The sequence below is a fragment of the Chiloscyllium punctatum genome, chromosome 13, assembly GCF_047496795.1.
Source record: "Chiloscyllium punctatum isolate Juve2018m chromosome 13, sChiPun1.3, whole genome shotgun sequence".
Lineage (NCBI taxonomy): Eukaryota > Metazoa > Chordata > Chondrichthyes > Orectolobiformes > Hemiscylliidae > Chiloscyllium > Chiloscyllium punctatum.
The window spans coordinates 77,039,261-77,057,325 of record NC_092751.1 but is presented as its reverse complement, the minus strand read 5'-3'; the positions used below and the strand labels follow the sequence as shown (position 1 = coordinate 77,057,325).

General features: G+C 44.3%; 9 non-coding genes across 9 annotated transcripts; all 9 read left to right on the top strand.

The window, feature by feature from the left end:
• The first annotated feature begins 1,392 nt into the window (after positions 1–1,392).
• trnas-aga (transfer RNA serine (anticodon AGA)) lies at positions 1,393–1,474 on the top strand. Its single transcript has one exon. It is a non-coding gene; the product is annotated as a tRNA-Ser (tRNA).
• A 2,127-nt stretch (positions 1,475–3,601) lies between these two features.
• Positions 3,602–3,674, top strand: trnar-ucg (transfer RNA arginine (anticodon UCG)). Its single transcript has one exon. It is a non-coding gene; the product is annotated as a tRNA-Arg (tRNA).
• A 1,397-nt stretch (positions 3,675–5,071) lies between these two features.
• trnas-aga (transfer RNA serine (anticodon AGA)) lies at positions 5,072–5,153 on the top strand. The gene has a single exon. It is a non-coding gene; the product is annotated as a tRNA-Ser (tRNA).
• Positions 5,154–7,280: 2,127 nt separating this feature from the next.
• Positions 7,281–7,353, top strand: trnar-acg (transfer RNA arginine (anticodon ACG)). Its single transcript has one exon. It is a non-coding gene; the product is annotated as a tRNA-Arg (tRNA).
• A 1,407-nt stretch (positions 7,354–8,760) lies between these two features.
• Positions 8,761–8,842, top strand: trnas-aga (transfer RNA serine (anticodon AGA)). Its single transcript has one exon. It is a non-coding gene; the product is annotated as a tRNA-Ser (tRNA).
• Positions 8,843–10,969: 2,127 nt separating this feature from the next.
• trnar-ucg (transfer RNA arginine (anticodon UCG)) lies at positions 10,970–11,042 on the top strand. The gene has a single exon. It is a non-coding gene; the product is annotated as a tRNA-Arg (tRNA).
• A 1,394-nt stretch (positions 11,043–12,436) lies between these two features.
• On the top strand, positions 12,437–12,518 carry trnas-aga (transfer RNA serine (anticodon AGA)). Its single transcript has one exon. It is a non-coding gene; the product is annotated as a tRNA-Ser (tRNA).
• Positions 12,519–14,645: 2,127 nt separating this feature from the next.
• On the top strand, positions 14,646–14,718 carry trnar-ucg (transfer RNA arginine (anticodon UCG)). Its single transcript has one exon. It is a non-coding gene; the product is annotated as a tRNA-Arg (tRNA).
• Positions 14,719–16,112: 1,394 nt separating this feature from the next.
• On the top strand, positions 16,113–16,194 carry trnas-aga (transfer RNA serine (anticodon AGA)). Its single transcript has one exon. It is a non-coding gene; the product is annotated as a tRNA-Ser (tRNA).
• Positions 16,195–18,065: the final 1,871 nt, after the last annotated feature.

Below are 18,065 nucleotides of genomic sequence, written 5' to 3'. Positions count from 1 at the left end.
TTTAACCGTGCCCCTCGTTGGCGCTCCCCTGCAAAGCCCTGTTGGGATGTCGCTTCTGTGCTTCCGCATTTAAAACTTGCATTTGTCTTATTGTCCATTTCAAATTCCAGCTCACCACAACGGAGACCTCTGTCGGTTTGGGGGTGCCTTTCTGTGTGTCTCCCTTTGTGGGTGAAAATGAGCATGAGTTCCTCAAAAGAGTGACAAGTCGTTGTGGAAGTGTCATACATCTGTACCATTTAAGAACACAGGATAAAGTCATTGACATTTGCCCTGGGAACATTAGAACACACGACACTTTGGGCCAAAGTTGGAAATTGCGACTGGAATAGATGGCTCTCTGATCAGGCGGAATGGCCTTTTCCCACTTTGTAAATCTACGAAGACAAGTTGAAAATAATCTGCAACGAAAATGTTCATAAAGGGTGTTTTATTTACACTAAATACGATAGTATCTATCGCCTTGTCTTGTTATTTACTTGTGAAGATTCGGTACTCTCAGCACCGTGGCCCGGATCGTATTCCCGCTCATGGAATGGTTGTATTGTTCAGCTAACATATCGGTGTACCAGTACTTCTGCCGATTTTCCGATGCTAGCAGCTCATTGGTTTTGTCCAAAACATTATGAATGTTAACATAATACAAATAGCTGCAGTTGCTGGAAATCTGAGCCTAAAACGAAAATTGTTTGCGGAACGCAGAAAGACTGGCAACAGAAACATCGACTTTCCTGTTCCTCGGATGCTGCTGTGCTTTTCCAACATTTTCTGATCTAAAATCAGGTTTCCAGCATCTGCAGTCCTCACTCCTGCCGAGTTCCTTCAGTGTCGCTGGTTCCCAATTCAAGAACTCCATCTCTGGCGGTTTCATATCTATACCTCCATGCTGTGGAATTGAAGAGTGAAGAAAAGTAACTCACCCCCTCCATCTCTGGGGTAATTAGGGGCTGAAAGTGAATCGTATCACATTGAAGTATATCTACAAGCGACTTGATCTCTGTCTTTTATTGGGAACCATCTCTTTCATTGTAACCATCAGGAAAGACCATTTCGTTCGCTAAATAAAGAAATGAATATGTCACTATCCTTTGTTTGTTTCATGTCCAAGAATACTCAGATCAATAGCTCCCTTGATTACCTCTGCTGGTCATGTTCGCAAAGAGATCGAGCAAATTGCCAAGTGTGATTTTCCTTTCAATAAATAATTTTGACTCAATTTTGCTGCAAGTATCTTTTCCTAACTTTGTGCTTTTCTTCTTTGACATTGGTGTCTCGCACCTTACAAATGACAGCAAAGGTATGAATGGAGATGGAAACATTTCACTCAAGTCAGCGGCAGCTTTCAATGAGATCACGACTGATTTGGTCAGTGCTCAGGGCGCGGTGCCGTCTGTAGTCATGGCCGAGTGGTTAAGGCGATGGATTAGAAATCCATTGGGGTTTCCCCACGTAGATTCGAATCCTGCTGACTACGTTATCCGTGCTTTGCTGCTGGAAGAATTCAAAGTTCCGAAAGCCTGTTTTGCAAACCAGGCCTGTAATTTGATGAGACTTGAGAAACTCGAGTTCTTCATCAGAAATGCTCCACATTTAAAACATTATCTCTGTTTCTCTTTCCAGATACACTGCTCGACACATCGGATTTCTGCAGTTGTTATTGAACGCCCTGAGCAGAAGTGCTGCTTTTCATTAGATTCCTTTAATCCCTTGTCCTCTGTTCTCTGACTCTGGTCATTGGCAACACTTCCTCTTGCTCGTCAGAGTGCTCATTCCCCACCGCTCCGTCTCCCATCATTACAAACAACCGCAGGAAATTGCCACTTAACCATCTTTGTTCCAAAGTGAAACTCACCAGCCTAGGAACTCTCTCCACCAAATGGGACTTCTCATCCCTGGACATGGAAAAGCCAGAGGATTGTGAAGAGATACTCTGAACATATTGTCAGTTGGCAGTTGGAAAAATGTTTAGGAAGCAAACCATATAATTTAGGCTCCAGCTTTGGAAATCTTGAGAAACTCTTTGGGAAATGGAATCACAGGAGATTGAAGAAGTGTAAATTGTCAGTCCGAGTAGAGGAAGGGACATTGACTCTGATGTTCTCGGCACAGGAATTGATCTGAGACATTGAAAGAATTCTCGCTCCCGTACGTGAGCAATACAAACTTCATCTGGACGGTGGGACAATGAAAAACTCTGGAACACTCAAGACAATATCCAAATATTGACTGAGATCACGACAGTACGAGTACGATAGATGGGTCAGTTTTTGTCCAGTGTGTGCGGGAGGGATTCCTGACACAGTATGTAGACATGCCTTCAAGGGAAGAAGCCACTTTCGATTTAGTACTGGGTAACGAGCCTGGCCAGGTTTTAGATTTGGAAGTAGGTGAGCACTGTGGAGACAGCGATCACAATTCTCTCAGGTTTACTTTCGTGATGGAAAGGGATAGGTGTACTCCACGGAGCAAGAGTTTCAGCTGGTGGAAGGGAAATCACGATGCAATGAGGTAAGATTTAGGAAGCGCAGAGTTGGGTAGGAAACTGTAGGGGGTGAGCACATTAAAAATGTGAAGCTTAGTCAAGGAAAAGCTCCTGTGTGTCCTCGATAAGTATGTACCTGTCAGGCAGGGAGGAAGATATAGAACGCGTGAGCCGTGGTTTACTAAGGAAGGTGGAATCCCTGGTCAAGAAGAACAAGAAGTCTTATGTTAGGACAAAACGTGAAAACTCAGTTAGAGCGCTCGAGGTTTCCAACGATCTCAGGAAAGACCTAAAAAGAGAGCTGGGAAGAGCCAGGAGGAGACATGAGAAGCTGTTGGCAGATAGGATCAGGGTTAACTCTAAGGCTTTCCATAGGTATGTCAGGAATAAAAGAATGACGAGAGTTAAATTTGGGACAATCAAGGATAATAGTGGGAAGTCGTGTGTGGAGTCAGTGGAGATAGAGGAAGCACTAAATAAATATTTTTCGACAGAGTTCGCTATAGATAATGAAAATGTTGGCGAGGAAGATACAGAGATACTTGCGTCTAGACTAGAAGAGATTGAGGTTCACAAGGAAGAGATATTAGAAATACTGCAGAGTGTGAAAATAGATAAGTCAGCTGGGCCGGATGGGATCTATCTGATGTTGTTTAGCAAATGCACTGCAGGAAGGTACAAATCAAGCTGATGCTAACAACGGCTCGTTTTGAGCCGCTAATTTGCAGTGAAGTGGCGGCGCCAATAAAAGGTGTCACGCAGCTCGTCTAATTCCACATCCTGAGCTCGAAATGAGCAGATGTCTCTCGCTGAGTTTCGGCAGGGTCTTGCTTAGACGACACCATGACACGTTTTCACTGGAGTAGATCATGAAATCGCGTCGTGAATGTGAATAAAACGATGGGCACTTCCAGCAGAGAAGGAGGCGACCCTGAAGCAGGCAGCTCTGGACAAATGTTTCTCCTTTGCCAGTGAAAGGCACTGCTTCACAAATTGGAAACTTCGAAGTGAAGCAGTGTTGGTGATTATCTTCGCTGCTTGTTCACCTTTTTAATTCTGATTCCGTGAAAGTCCATGGCATTACATATCGACATTCTGCCGTACCTGCACGTGTCTGTTGGGCCAGTAGCGTAATGGATAACGCGTCTGACTTCGGATCAGAAGATTGTAGGTTCGAGTCCTACCTGGCTCGTGGGGAATGTCTCACTTTAACCGTGCCCCTCGTTGACGCTCCCCTGCCGGGACGTCGCTTCTGTGCTTCCGCATTTAAAACTTGCATTTGTCTTATTGTCCATTTCAAATTCCAGCTCACCACAACGGAGACCTCTGTCGGTTTCGGGGTGCCTTTCTGTGTGTCTCCCTTTGTGGGTGAAAATGAGCATGAGTTCCTCAAAAGAGTGACAAGTCGTTGTGGAAGTGTCATACATCTGTGCCATTTAAGAACACAGGATAAAGTCATTGACATTTGCCCTGGGAACATTAGAACTCACGACACTTTGGGCCAAAGTTGGAAACTGCGACTGGAATAGATGGCTCTCTGATCAGGCGGAATGGCCTTTTCCCACTTTGTAAATCTACGAAGACAAGTTGAAAATAATCTGCAACGAAAATGTTCATAAAGGGTGTTTTATTTACACTAAATACGATAGTATCTATCGCCTTGTCTTGTTATTTACTTGTGAAGATTCGGTACTCTCAGCACCGTGGCCCGGATCGTATTCCCGCTCATGGAATGGTTGTATTGTTCAGCTAACATATCGGTGTACCAGTACTTCTGCCGATTTTCCGATGCTAGCAGCTCATTGGTTTTGTCCAAAACATTATGAATGTTAACATAATACAAATAGCTGCAGTTGCTGGAAATCTGAGCCTAAAACGAAAATTGTTTGCGGAACGCAGAAAGACTGGCAACAGAAACATCGACTTTCCTGCTCCTCGGATGCTGCTGTGCTTTTCCAGCATTTTCTGATCTAAAATCAGGTTTCCAGCATCTGCAGTCCTCACTCCTGCCGAGTTCCTTCAGTGTCGCTGGTTCCCAATTCAAGAACTCCATCTCTGGCGGTTTCATATCTGTACCTCCATGCTGTGGAATTGAAGAGTGAAGAAAAGTAACTCACCCCCTCCATCTCTGGGGTAATTAGGGGCTGAAAGTGAATCGTATCACATTGAAGTATATCTACAAGCGACTTGATCTCTGTCTTTTATTGGGAACCATCTCTTTCATTGTAACCATCAGGAAAGACCATTTCGTTCGCTAAATAAAGAAATGAATATGTCACTAACCTTTGTTTGTTTCATGTCCAAGAATACTCAGATCAATAGCTCCCTTGATTACCTCTGCTGGTCATGTTCGCAAAGAGATCGAGCAAATTGCCAAGTGTGATTTTCCTTTCAATAAATAATTTTGACTCAATTTTGCTGCAAATATCTTTTCCTAACTTTGTGCTTTTCTTCTTTGACATTGGTGTCTCGCACCTTACAAATGACAGCAAAGGTATGAATGGAGATGGAAACATTTCACTCAAGTCAGCGGCAGCTTTCAATGAGATCACGACTGATTTGGTCAGTGCTCAGGGTGCGGTGCCGTCTGTAGTCATGGCCGAGTGGTTAAGGCGATGGATTAGAAATCCATTGGGGTTTCCCCACGTAGGTTCGAATCCTGCTGACTACATTATCTGTGCTTTGCTGCTGGAACAATTCAAAGTTCCGAAAGCGTGTTTTGCAAACCAGGCCTGTAATTTGATGAGACTTGAGAAACTCGAGTTCTTCATCAGAAATGCTCCACATTTAAAACATTATCTCTGTTTCTCTTTCCAGATACACTGCTCGACACATCGGATTTCTGCAGTTGTTATTGAACGCCCTGAGCAGAAGTGCTGCTTTTCATTAGATTCCTTTAATCCCTTGTCCTCTGTTCTCTGACTCTGGTCATTGGCAACACTTCCTCTTGCTCGTCAGAGTGCTCATTCCCCACCGCTACGTCTCCCATCATTACAAACAACCGCAGGAAATTGCCACTTAACCATCTTTGTTCCAAAGTGAAACTCACCAGCCTAGGAACTCTCTCCACCAAATGGGACTTCTCATCCCTGGACATGGAAAAGCCAGAGGATTGTGAAGAGATACTGTGAACATATTGTCAGTTGGCAGTTGGAAAAATGTTTAGGAAGCAAACCATATAATTTAGGCTCCAGCTTTGGAAATCTTGAGAAACTCTTTGGGAAATGGAATCACAGGAGATTGAAGAAGTGTAATTTGTCAGTCCGAGTAGAGGAAGGGACATTGACTCTGATGTTCTCGGCACAGGAATTGATCTGAGACATTGAAAGAATTCTCGCTCCCGTACGTGAGCAATACAAACTTCATCTGGACGGTGGGACAATGAAAAACTCTGGAACACTCAAGACAATATCCAAATATTGACTGAGATCACGACAGTACGAGTACGATAGATGGGTCAGTTTTTGTCCAGTGTGTGCGGGAGGGATTCCTGACACAGTATGTAGACATGCCTTCAAGGGAAGAAGCCACTTTCGATTTAGTACTGGGTAACGAGCCTGGCCAGGTTTTAGATTTGGAAGTAGGTGAGCACTGTTGAGACAGCGATCACAATTCTCTCAGGTTTACTTTCGTGATGGAAAGGGATAGGTGTACTCCACGGAGCAAGAGTTTCAGCTGGTGGAAGGGAAATCACGATGCAATGAGGTAAGATTTAGGAAGCGCAGAGTTGGGTAGGAAACTGTAGGGGGTGAGCACATTAAAAATGTGAAGCTTAGTCAAGGAAAAGCTCCTGTGTGTCCTCGATAAATATGTACCTGTCAGGCAGGGAGGAAGATATAGAACGCGTGAGCCGTGGTTTACTAAGGAAGGTGGAATCCCTGGTCAAGAAGAACAAGAAGTCTTATGTTAGGACAAAACGTGAAAACTCAGTTAGAGCGCTCGAGGTTTCCAACGATCTCAGGAAAGACCTAAAAAGAGAGCTGGGAAGAGCCAGGAGGAGACATGAGAAGCTGTTGGCAGATAGGATCAGGGTTAACGCTAAGGCTTTCCATAGGTATGTCAGGAATAAAAGAATGACGAGAGTTAAATTTGGGACAATCAAGGATAATAGTGGGAAGTCGTGTGTGGAGTCAGTGGAGATAGAGGAAGCACTAAATAAATATTTTTCGACAGAGTTCGCTATAGATAATGAAAATGTTGGCGAGGAAGATACAGAGATACTTGCGTCTAGACTAGAAGAGATTGAGGTTCACAAGGAAGAGATATTAGAAATACTGCAGAGTGTGAAAATAGATAAGTCAGCTGGGCCGGATGGGATCTATCTGATGTTGTTTAGCAAATGCACTGCAGGAAGGTACAAATCAAGCTGATGCTAACAACGGCTCGTTTTGAGCCGCTAATTTGCAGTGAAGTGGCGGCGCCAATAAAAGGTGTCACGCAGCTCGTCTAATTCCACATCCTGAGCTCGAAATGAGCAGATGTCTCTCGCTGAGTTTCGGCAGGGTCTTGCTTAGACGACACCATGACACGTTTTCACTGGAGTAGATCATGAAATCGCGTCGTGAATGTGAATAAAACGATGGGCACTTCCAGCAGAGAAGGAGGCGACCCTGAAGCAGGCAGCTCTGGACAAATGTTTCTCCTTTGCCAGTGAAAGGCACTGCTTCACAAATTGGAAACTTCGAAGTGAAGCAGTGTTGGTGATTATCTTCGCTGCTTGTTCACCTTTTTAATTCTGATTCCGTGAAAGTCCATGGCATTACATATCGACATTCTGCCGCACCTGCACGTGTCTGTTGGGCCAGTAGCGTAATGGATAACGCGTCTGACTACGGATCTGAAGATTGTAGGTTCGAGTCCTACCTGGCTCGTGGGGAATGTCTCGCTTTAACCGTGCCCCTCGTTGACGCTCCCCTGCAAAGCCCTGCCGGGACGTCGCTTCTGTGCTTCCGCATTTAAAACTTGCATTTGTCTTATTGTCCATTTCAAATTCCAGCTCAACACAACGGAGACCTCTGTCGGTTTCGGGGTGCCTTTCTGTGTGTCTCCCTTTGTGGGTGAAAATGAGCATGAGTTCCTCAAAAGAGTGACAAGTCGTTGTGGAAGTGTCATACATCTGTGCCATTTAAGAACACAGGATAAAGTCATTGACATTTGCCCTGGGAACATTAGAACACACGACACTTTGGGCCAAAGTTGGAAACTGCGACTGGAATAGATGGCTCTCTGATCAGGCGGAATGGCCTTTTCCCACTTTGTAAATCTACGAAGACAAGTTGAAAATAATCTGCAACGAAAATGTTCATAAAGGGTGTTTTATTTACACTAAATACGATAGTATCTATCGCCTTGTCTTGTTATTTACTTGTGAAGATTCGGTACTCTCAGCACCGTGGCCCGGATCGTATTCCCACTCATGGAATGGTTGTATTGTTCAGCTAACATATCGGTGTACCAGTACTTCTGCCGATTTTCCGATGCTAGCAGCTCATTGGTTTTGTCCAAAACATTATGAATGTTAACATAATACAAATAGCTGCAGTTGCTGGAAATCTGAGCCTAAAACGAAAATTGTTTGCGGAACGCAGAAAGACTGGCAACAGAAACATCGACTTTCCTGTTCCTCGGATGCTGCTGTGCTTTTCCAGCATTTTCTGATCTAAAATCAGGTTTCCAGCATCTGCAGTCCTCACTCCTGCCGAGTTCCTTCAGTGTCGCTGGTTCCCAATTCAAGAACTCCATCTCTGGCGGTTTCATATCTGTACCTCCATGCTGTGGAATTGAAGAGTGAAGAAAAGTAACTCACCCCCTCCATCTCTGGGGTAATTAGGGGCTGAAAGTGAATCGTATCACATTGAAGTATATCTACAAGCGACTTGATCTCTGTCTTTTATTGGGAACCATCTCTTTCATTGTAACCATCAGGAAAGACCATTTCGTTCGCTAAATAAAGAAATGAATATGTCACTAACCTTTGTTTGTTTCATGTCCAAGAATACTCAGATCAATAGCTCCCTTGATTACCTCTGCTGGTCATGTTCGCAAAGAGATCGAGCAAATTGCCAAGTGTGATTTTCCTTTCAATAAATAATTTTGACTCAATTTTGCTGCAAATATCTTTTCCTAACTTTGTGCTTTTCTTCTTTGACATTGGTGTCTCGCACCTTACAAATGACAGCAAGGGTATGAATGGAGATGGAAACATTTCACTCAAGTCAGCGGCAGCTTTCAATGAGATCACGACTGATTTGGTCAGTGCTCAGAGTGTGGTGCCGTCTGTAGTCATGGCCGAGTGGTTAAGGCGATGGATTAGAAATCCATTGGGGTTTCCCCACGTAGATTCGAATCCTGCTGACTACGTTATCCGTGCTTTGCTGCTGGAAGAATTCAAAGTTCCGAAAGCCTGTTTTGCAAACCAGGCCTGTAATTTGATGAGACTTGAGAAACTCGAGTTCTTCATCAGAAATGCTCCACATTTAAAACATTATCTCTGTTTCTCTTTCCAGATACACTGCTCGACACATCGGATTTCTGCAGTTGTTATTGAACGCCCTGAGCAGAAGTGCTGCTTTTCATTAGATTCCTTTAATCCCTTGTCCTCTATTCTCTGACTCTGGTCATTGGCAACACTTCCTCTTGCTCGTCAGAGTGCTCATTCCCCACCGCTCCGTCTCCCATCATTACAAACAACCGCAGGAAATTGCCACTTAACCATCTTTGTTCCAAAGTGAAACTCACCAGCCTAGGAACTCTCTCCACCAAATGGGACTTCTCATCCCTGGACATGGAAAAGCCAGAGGATTGTGAAGAGATACTGTGAACATATTGTCAGTTGGCCGTTGGAAAAATGTTTAGGAAGCAAACCATATAATTTAGGCTCCAGCTTTGGAAATCTTGAGAAACTCTTTGGGAAATGGAATCACAGGAGATTGAAGAAGTGTAAGTTGTCAGTCCGAGTAGAGGAAGGGACATTGACTCTGATGTTCTCGGCACAGGAATTGATCTGAGACATTGAAAGAATTCTCGCTCCCGTACGTGAGCAATACAAACTTCATCTGGACGGTGGGACAATGAAAAACTCTGGAACACTCAAGACAATATCCAAATATTGACTGAGATCACGACAGTACGAGTACGATAGATGGGTCAGTTTTTGTCCAGTGTGTGTGGGAGGGATTCCTGACACAGTATGTAGACATGCCTTCAAGGGAAGAAGCCACTTTCGATTTAGTACTGGGTAACGAGCCTGGCCAGGTTTTAGATTTGGAAGTAGGTGAGCACTGTGGAGACAGCGATCACAATTCTCTCAGGTTTACTTTCGTGATGGAAAGGGATAGGTGTACTCCACGGAGCAAGAGTTTCAGCTGGTGGAAGGGAAATCACGATGCAATGAGGTAAGATTTAGGAAGCGCAGAGTTGGGTAGGAAACTGTAGGGGGTGAGCACATTAAAAATGTGAAGCTTAGTCAAGGAAAAGCTCCTGTGTGTCCTCGATAAGTATGTACCTGTCAGGCAGGGAGGAAGATATAGAACGCGTGAGCCGTGGTTTACTAAGGAAGGTGGAATCCCTGGTCAAGAAGAACAAGAAGTCTTATGTTAGGACAAAACGTGAAAACTCAGTTAGAGCGCTCGAGGTTTCCAACGATCTCAGGAAAGACCTAAAAAGAGAGCTGGGAAGAGCCAGGAGGAGACATGAGAAGCTGTTGGCAGATAGGATCAGGGTTAACGCTAAGGCTTTCCATAGGTATGTCAGGAATAAAAGAATGACGAGAGTTAAATTTGGGACAATCAAGGATAATAGTGGGAAGTCGTGTGTGGAGTCAGTGGAGATAGAGGAAGCACTAAATAAATATTTTTCGACAGAGTTCGCTATAGATAATGAAAATGTTGGCGAGGAAGATACAGAGATACTTGCGTCTAGACTAGAAGAGATTGAGGTTCACAAGGAAGAGATATTAGAAATACTGCAGAGTGTGAAAATAGATAAGTCAGCTGGGCCGGATGGGATCTATCTGATGTTGTTTAGCAAATGCACTGCAGGAAGGTACAAATCAAGCTGATGCTAACAACGGCTCGTTTTGAGCCGCTAATTTGCAGTGAAGTGGCGGCGCCAATAAAAGGTGTCACGCAGCTCGTCTAATTCCACATCCTGAGCTCGAAATGAGCAGATGTCTCTCGCTGAGTTTCGGCAGGGTCTTGCTTAGACGACACCATGACACGTTTTCACTGGAGTAGATCATGAAATCGCGTCGTGAATGTGAATAAAACGATGGGCACTTCCAGCAGAGAAGGAGGCGACCCTGAAGCAGGCAGCTCTGGACAAATGTTTCTCCTTTGCCAGTGAAAGGCACTGCTTCACAAATTGGAAACTTCGAAGTGAAGCAGTGTTGGTGATTATCTTCGCTGCTTGTTCACCTTTTTAATTCTGATTCCGTGAAAGTCCATGGCATTACATATCGACATTCTGCCGTACCTGCACGTGTCTATTGGGCCAGTAGCGTAATGGATAACGCGTCTGACTTCGGATCAGAAGATTGTAGGTTCGAGTCCTACCTGGCTCGTGGGGAATGTCTCACTTTAACCGTGCCCCTCGTTGGTGCTCCCCTGCAAAGCCCTGTTGGGATGTCGCTTCTGTGCTTTTGCATTTGTCTTATTGTCCATTTCAAATTCCAGCTCACCACAACGGAGACCTCTGTCGGTTTGGGGGTGCCTTTCTGTGTGTCTCCCTTTGTGGGTGAAAATGAGCATGAGTTCCTCAAAAGAGTGACAAGTCGTTGTGGAAGTGTCATACATCTGTACCATTTAAGAACACAGGATAAAGTCATTGACATTTGCCCTGGGAACATTAGAACACACGACACTTTGGGCCAAAGTTGGAAACTGCGACTGGAATAGATGGCTCTCTGATCAGGCGGAATGGCCTTTTCCCACTTTGTAAATCTACGAAGACAAGTTGAAAATAATCTGCAACGAAAATGTTCATAAAGGGTGTTTTATTTACACTAAATACGATAGTATCTATCGCCTTGTCTTGTTATTTACTTGTGAAGATTCGGTACTCTCAGCACCGTGGCCCGGATCGTATTCCCGCTCATGGAATGGTTGTATTGTTCAGCTAACATATCGGTGTACCAGTACTTCTGCCGATTTTCCGATGCTAGCAGCTCATTGGTTTTGTCCAAAACATTATGAATGTTAACATAATACAAATAGCTGCAGTTGCTGGAAATCTGAGCCTAAAACGAAAATTGTTTGCGGAACGCAGAAAGACTGGCAACAGAAACATCGACTTTCCTGCTCCTCGGATGCTGCTGTGCTTTTCCAGCATTTTCTGATCTAAAATCAGGTTTCCAGCATCTGCAGTCCTCACTCCTGCCGAGTTCCTTCAGTGTCGCTGGTTCCCAATTCAAGAACTCCATCTCTGGCGGTTTCATATCTGTACCTCCATGCTGTGGAATTGAAGAGTGAAGAAAAGTAACTCACCCCCTCCATCTCTGGGGTAATTAGGGGCTGAAAGTGAATCGTATCACATTGAAGTATATCTACAAGCGACTTGATCTCTGTCTTTTATTGGGAACCATCTCTTTCATTGTACCCATCAGGAAAGACCATTTCGTTCGCTAAATAAAGAAATGAATATGTCACTAACCTTTGTTTGTTTCATGTCCAAGAATACTCAGATCAATAGCTCCCTTGATTACCTCTGCTGGTCATGTTCGCAAAGAGATCGAGCAAATTGCCAAGTGTGATTTTCCTTTCAATAAATAATTTTGACTCAATTTTGCTGCAAATATCTTTTCCTAACTTTGTGCTTTTCTTCTTTGACATTGGTGTCTCGCACCTTACAAATGACAGCAAAGGTATGAATGGAGATGGAAACATTTCACTCAAGTCAGCGGCAGCTTTCAATGAGATCACGACTGATTTGGTCAGTGCTCAGGGTGCGGTGCCGTCTGTAGTCATGGCCGAGTGGTTAAGGCGATGGATTAGAAATCCATTGGGGTTTCCCCACGTAGGTTCGAATCCTGCTGACTACATTATCTGTGCTTTGCTGCTGGAACAATTCAAAGTTCCGAAAACGTGTTTTGCAAACCATGCCTGTAATTTGATGAGACTTGAGAAACTCGAGTTCTTCATCAGAAATGCTCCACATTTAAAACATTATCTCTGTTTCTCTTTCCAGATACACTGCTCGACACATCGGGTTTCTGCAGTTGTTATTGAACGCCCTGAGCAGAAGTGCTGCTTTTCATTAGATTCCTTTAATCCCTTGTCCTCTGTTCTCTGACTCTGGTCATTGGCAACACTTCCTCTTGCTCGTCAGAGTGCTCATTCCCCACCGCTCCGTCTCCCATCATTACAAACAACCGGAGGAAATTGCCACTTAACCATCTTTGTTCCAAAGTGAAACTCACCAGCCTAGGAACTCTCTCCACCAAATGGGACTTCTCATCCCTGGACATGGAAAAGCCAGAGGATTGTGAAGAGATACTCTGAACATATTGTCAGTTGGCAGTTGGAAAAATGTTTAGGAAGCAAACCATATAATTTAGGCTCCAGCTTTGGAAATCTTGAGAAACTCTTTGGGAAATGGAATCACAGGAGATTGAAGAAGTGTAAATTGTCAGTCCGAGTAGAGGAAGGGACATTGACTCTGATGTTCTCGGCACAGGAATTGATCTGAGACATTGAAAGAATTATCGCTCCCGTACGTGAGCAATACAAACTTCATCTGGACGGTGGGACAATGAAAAACTCTGGAACACTCAAGACAATATCCAAATATTGACTGAGATCACGACAGTACGAGTACGATAGATGGGTCAGTTTTTGTCCAGTGTGTGCGGGAGGGATTCCTGACACAGTATGTAGACATGCCTTCAAGGGAAGAAGCCACTTTCGATTTAGTACTGGGTAACGAGCCTGGCCAGGTTTTAGATTTGGAAGTAGGTGAGCACTGTGGAGACAGCGATCACAATTCTCTCAGGTTTACTTTCGTGATGGAAAGGGATAGGTGTACTCCACGGAGCAAGAGTTTCAGCTGGTGGAAGGGAAATCACGATGCAATGAGGTAAGATTTAGGAAGCGCAGAGTTGGGTAGGAAACTGTAGGGGGTGAGCACATTAAAAATGTGAAGCTTAGTCAAGGAAAAGCTCCTGTGTGTCCTCGATAAGTATGTACCTGTCAGGCAGGGAGGAAGATATAGAACGCGTGAGCCGTGGTTTACTAAGGAAGGTGGAATCCCTGGTCAAGAAGAACAAGAAGTCTTATGTTAGGACAAAACGTGAAAACTCAGTTAGAGCGCTCGAGGTTTCCAACGATCTCAGGAAAGACCTAAAAAGAGAGCTGGGAAGAGCCAGGAGGAGACATGAGAAGCTGTTGGCAGATAGGATCAGGGTTAACGCTAAGGCTTTCCATAGGTATGTCAGGAATAAAAGAATGACGAGAGTTAAATTTGGGACAATCAAGGATAATAGTGGGAAGTCGTGTGTGGAGTCAGTGGAGATAGAGGAAGCACTAAATAAATATTTTTCGACAGAGTTCGCTATAGATAATGAAAATGTTGGCGAGGAAGATACAGAGATACTTGCGTCTAGACTAGAAGAGATTGAGGTTCACAAGGAAGAGATATTAGAAATACTGCAGAGTGTGAAAATAGATAAGTCAGCTGGGCCGGATGGGATCTATCTGATGTTGTTTAGCAAATGCACTGCAGGAAGGTACAAATCAAGCTGATGCTAACAACGGCTCGTTTTGAGCCGCTAATTTGCAGTGAAGTGGCGGCGCCAATAAAAGGTGTCACGCAGCTCGTCTAATTCCACATCCTGAGCTCGAAATGAGCAGATGTCTCTCGCTGAGTTTCGGCAGGGTCTTGCTTAGACGACACCATGACACGTTTTCACTGGAGTAGATCATGAAATCGCGTCGTGAATGTGAATAAAACGATGGGCACTTCCAGCAGAGAAGGAGGCGACCCTGAAGCAGGCAGCTCTGGACAAATGTTTCTCCTTTGCCAGTGAAAGGCACTGCTTCACAAATTGGAAACTTCGAAGTGAAGCAGTGTTGGTGATTATCTTCGCTGCTTGTTCACCTTTTTTATTCTGATTCCGTGAAAGTCCATGGCATTACATATCGACATTCTGCCGTACCTGCACGTGTCTGTTGGGCCAGTAGCGTAATGGATAACGCGTCTGACTTCGGATCAGAAGATTGTAGGTTCGAGTCCTACCTGGCTCGTGGGGAATGTCTCACTTTAACCGTGCCCCTCGTTGGTGCTCCCCTGCAAAGCCCTGTTGGGATGTCGCTTTTGTGCTTTTGCATTTGTCTTATTGTCCATTTCAAATTCCAGCTCACCACAACGGAGACCTCTGTCGGTTTGGGGGTGCCTTTCTGTGTGTCTCCCTTTGTGGGTGAAAATGAGCATGAGTTCCTCAAAAGAGTGACAAGTCGTTGTGGAAGTGTCATACATCTGTACCATTTAAGAACACAGGATAAAGTCATTGACATTTGCCCTGGGAACATTAGAACACACGACACTTTGGGCCAAAGTTGGAAACTGCGACTGGAATAGATGGCTCTCTGATCAGGCGGAATGGCCTTTTCCCACTTTGTAAATCTACGAAGACAAGTTGAAAATAATCTGCAACGAAAATGTTCATAAAGGGTGTTTTATTTACACTAAATACGATAGTATCTATCGCCTTGTCTTGTTATTTACTTGTGAAGATTCGGTACTCTCAGCACCGTGGCCCGGATCGTATTCCCGCTCATGGAATGGTTGTATTGTTCAGCTAACATATCGGTGTACCAGTACTTCTGCCGATTTTCCGATGCTAGCAGCTCATTGGTTTTGTCCAAAACATTATGAATGTTAACATAATACAAATAGCTGCAGTTGCTGGAAATCTGAGCCTAAAACGAAAATTGTTAGCGGAACGCAGAAAGACTGGCAACAGAAACATCGACTTTCCTGCTCCTCGGATGCTGCTGTGCTTTTCCAGCATTTTCTGATCTAAAATCAGGTTTCCAGCATCTGCAGTCCTCACTCCTGCCGAGTTCCTTCAGTGTCGCTGGTTCCCAATTCAAGAACTCCATCTCTGGCGGTTTCATATCTGTACCTCCATGCTGTGGAATTGAAGAGTGAAGAAAAGTAACTCACCCCCTCCATCTCTGGGGTAATTAGGGGCTGAAAGTGAATCGTATCACATTGAAGTATATCTACAAGCGACTTGATCTCTGTCTTTTATTGGGAACCATCTCTTTCATTGTACCCATCAGGAAAGACCATTTCGTTCGCTAAATAAAGAAATGAATATGTCACTAACCTTTGTTTGTTTCATGTCCAAGAATACTCAGATCAATAGCTCCCTTGATTACCTCTGCTGGTCATGTTCGCAAAGAGATCGAGCAAATTGCCAAGTGTGATTTTCCTTTCAATAAATAATTTTGACTCAATTTTGCTGCAAATATCTTTTCCTAACTTTGTGCTTTTCTTCTTTGACATTGGTGTCTCGCACCTTACAAATGACAGCAAAGGTATGAATGGAGATGGAAACATTTCACTCAAGTCAGCGGCAGCTTTCAATGAGATCACGACTGATTTGGTCAGTGCTCAGGGTGCGGTGCCGTCTGTAGTCATGGCCGAGTGGTTAAGGCGATGGATTAGAAATCCATTGGGGTTTCCCCACGTAGGTTCGAATCCTGCTGACTACGTTATCCGTGCTTTGCTGCTGGAACAATTCAAAGTTCCGAAAACGTGTTTTGCAAACCATGCCTGTAATTTGATGAGACTTGAGAAACTCGAGTTCTTCATCAGAAATGCTCCACATTTAAAACATTATCTCTGTTTCTCTTTCCAGATACACTGCTCGACACATCGGGTTTCTGCAGTTGTTATTGAACGCCCTGAGCAGAAGTGCTGCTTTTCATTAGATTCCTTTAATCCCTTGTCCTCTGTTCTCTGACTCTGGTCATTGGCAACACTTCCTCTTGCTCGTCAGAGTGCTCATTCCCCACCGCTCCGTCTCCCATCATTACAAACAACCGGAGGAAATTGCCACTTAACCATCTTTGTTCCAAAGTGAAACTCACCAGCCTAGGAACTCTCTCCACCAAATGGGACTTCTCATCCCTGGACATGGAAAAGCCAGAGGATTGTGAAGAGATACTCTGAACATATTGTCAGTTGGCAGTTGGAAAAATGTTTAGGAAGCAAACCATATAATTTAGGCTCCAGCTTTGGAAATCTTGAGAAACTCTTTGGGAAATGGAATCACAGGAGATTGAAGAAGTGTAAATTGTCAGTCCGAGTAGAGGAAGGGACATTGACTCTGATGTTCTCGGCACAGGAATTGATCTGAGACATTGAAAGAATTCTCGCTCCCGTACGTGAGCAATACAAACTTCATCTGGACGGTGGGACAATGAAAAACTCTGGAACACTCAAGACAATATCCAAATATTGACTGAGATCACGACAGTACGAGTACGATAGATGGGTCAGTTTTTGTCCAGTGTGTGCGGGAGGGATTCCTGACACAGTATGTAGACATGCCTTCAAGGGAAGAAGCCACTTTCGATTTAGTACTGGGTAACGAGCCTGGCCAGGTTTTAGATTTGGAAGTAGGTGAGCACTGTGGAGACAGCGATCACAATTCTCTCAGGTTTACTTTCGTGATGGAAAGGGATAGGTGTACTCCACGGAGCAAGAGTTTCAGCTGGTGGAAGGGAAATCACGATGCAATGAGGTAAGATTTAGGAAGCGCAGAGTTGGGTAGGAAACTGTAGGGGGTGAGCACATTAAAAATGTGAAGCTTAGTCAAGGAAAAGCTCCTGTGTGTCCTCGATAAGTATGTACCTGTCAGGCAGGGAGGAAGATATAGAACGCGTGAGCCGTGGTTTACTAAGGAAGGTGGAATCCCTGGTCAAGAAGAACAAGAAGTCTTATGTTAGGACAAAACGTGAAAACTCAGTTAGAGCGCTCGAGGTTTCCAACGATCTCAGGAAAGACCTAAAAAGAGAGCTGGGAAGAGCCAGGAGGAGACATGAGAAGCTGTTGGCAGATAGGATCAGGGTTAACGCTAAGGCTTTCCATAGGTATGTCAGGAATAAAAGAATGACGAGAGTTAAATTTGGGACAATCAAGGATAATAGTGGGAAGTCGTGTGTGGAGTCAGTGGAGATAGAGGAAGCACTAAATAAATATTTTTCGACAGAGTTCGCTATAGATAATGAAAATGTTGGCGAGGAAGATACAGAGATACTTGCGTCTAGACTAGAAGAGATTGAGGTTCACAAGGAAGAGATATTAGAAATACTGCAGAGTGTGAAAATAGATAAGTCAGCTGGGCCGGATGGGATCTATCTGATGTTGTTTAGCAAATGCACTGCAGGAAGGTACAAATCAAGCTGATGCTAACAACGGCTCGTTTTGAGCCGCTAATTTGCAGTGAAGTGGCGGCGCCAATAAAAGGTGTCACGCAGCTCGTCTAATTCCACATCCTGAGCTCGAAATGAGCAGATGTCTCTCGCTGAGTTTCGGCAGGGTCTTGCTTAGACGACACCATGACACGTTTTCACTGGAG